The following is a 2,345-nucleotide window of genomic DNA, read 5'->3' on the forward strand; positions in this document are numbered from 1 at the left end:
ACTTCATCCAGCTCCTCCCGGGGGATCCCGAGGCGTTCCCAGGCCAGCCGGGAGACATAGTCTTCCCAACGTGTCCTGGGTCTTCCCCGTGGCCTCCTACCGGTCGGACGTGCCCTAAACACCTCCCTAGGGAGGCGTTTGGGTGGCATCCTGACCAGATGCCCGAACCACCTCATCTGGCTCCTCTCGATGTGGAGGAGCAGCGGCTTTACTTTGAGCTCCCCCCGGATGGCAGAGCTTCTCACCCTATCTCTAAGGGAGAGACCCACCACCCGGCGGAGGAAACTCATTTGGGCCGCTTGTACCCGTGATCTTATCCTTTCGGTCATAACCCAAAGCTCATGACCATAGGTGAGGATGGGAACGTAGATCGACCGGTAAATTGAGAGCCTTGCCTTCCGGCTCAGCTCCTTCTTCACCACAACCGATCGATACAGCGTCCGCATTACTGAAGACGCCGCACCGATCCGCCTGTCGATCTCACGATCCACTCTTCCCTCAATCGTGAACAAGACTCTGAGGTACTTGAACTCCTCCACTTGGTGCAAGATCTCCTCCCCAACCCGGAGATGGCACTCCACCCTTTTCCGGGCGAGAACCATGGACTCGGACTTGGAGGTGCTGATTCTCATCCCAGTCGCTTCACACTCGGCTGCGAACCGATCCAGTGAGAGCTGAAGATCCTGGCCAGATGAAGCCATCAGGACCACATCATCTGCAAAAAGCAGAGACCTAATCCTGCAGCCACCAAACCGGATCCCCTCAACGCCTTGACTGCGCCTAGAAATTATGTCCATAAAAGTTATGAACAGCAGACACGGCTTTGCAACAGTTGATATTTTAGTTTCAAGCATGTTTTACTCAATATAGGTCATAACATCTCAGCAACAAGCTGTAATATCTTACTGAGATCATTTAGGACCAAAACCCTTAAAACAAGTAAAACACTCTAACATAAAATCTGCTTAGTGAGAAGAATTATCTTATCAGACAGAAAATAAGCAAATATCACCCTTATTTGACATATTTCATCTTACTTACATTTCAGTTTTTGCAGTGTACACTTAGAGCATGGGTGTCAAACTCTGGCCCGCGGGCCAAAATTGGCCTGCCGTGTAATTTCACTTGGCCCTTGAGGCGATAGCAAATTAACACTAGAGCTGGCCCGCCGATTATATACAGCGGCGGTGCCGCGGTAACACCGCATTCACCGCTAATGCTCCCAAAATACAGTGCCCCTCCCGAAAATCGTCACGTCAGCTTTTCACCCAGTCCAAAGAGTGCTGGCCCAGTCGCATGATATGTGCGGCTTTTGCACGCACGCACAAGTGAATGCAACGCATACTTGATCATAAGCGATACAGGTTGCACTGAGGGCGGCCGTATAAACACTGTTACAAATATACGCCACACTGTGAATCCACACCAAACAAGAATGAAAAACACACATTTCGGGAGAACATCCGCACCGTAACACAACATAAACACAACAGAACAAATACCCAGAATCCCATGCAGCCCTAACTTTTCCTGGCTACATTATACCCCCCCCCCCCCCCCCCCCCCCCCCCGCTACCACCAAACCCTGACCCCCCAACCCCGCCCCCCTCAACCAACGCACGGAGGGGGGGGGGGGGGGGGGGGGGGGGGGTTTGGTATATTTCTAACAGTGTTTATACCATACTTGCCAACCCTCCCGGATTTTCCGGGAGACTCCCGAAATTCAGCGCCTCTCCCGAAAACCTCCCGGGACAAATTTTCTCCCGAAATTCATGCGGACCTGAGTGACGTGTCGACAGCCTGTTTTCACGTCCGTAAAGCAGTTCGTCTGCCGTAAACAGCAATGTTGTGACACTCTTAAACAGGACAATACTGCCATCTACTGTACATGCATATGTGACAATAACATCTCGGGCTTTTAGAGGGTGCAGTGCACAACTGCGCACACAACAAGGAGACGAAGCTGAATGCATCATCAGAGAGTGTGTTCAGCATGGTTAGAAAAATAGTGACAGAGAATAGAACAAGGATGGACAATTCAACCCTTAACTCAACAATGAGTAGATGAGTGTTATGTGTGTGTATATGTGTAAATAAATGAACACTGAAATTCAAATATTTTTCTTATTTATATGTATATATAATAAAATAAATAAATATATATATATATATATATATATATATATATATATATATATATATATATATATATATATATATATATATAGCTAGAATTCACTGAAAGTCAAATATTTCTTATATATATATATGAAATACTTGACTTGGTGAATTCTAGCTGTAAATATACTCCTCCCCTCTTAACCACGCCCCCAACCACACCCCCC

Source organism: Nerophis lumbriciformis, linkage group LG17 (genome assembly GCF_033978685.3).
Source record: "Nerophis lumbriciformis linkage group LG17, RoL_Nlum_v2.1, whole genome shotgun sequence".
In the NCBI taxonomy this organism is placed as follows: Eukaryota; Metazoa; Chordata; class Actinopteri; order Syngnathiformes; family Syngnathidae; genus Nerophis; species Nerophis lumbriciformis.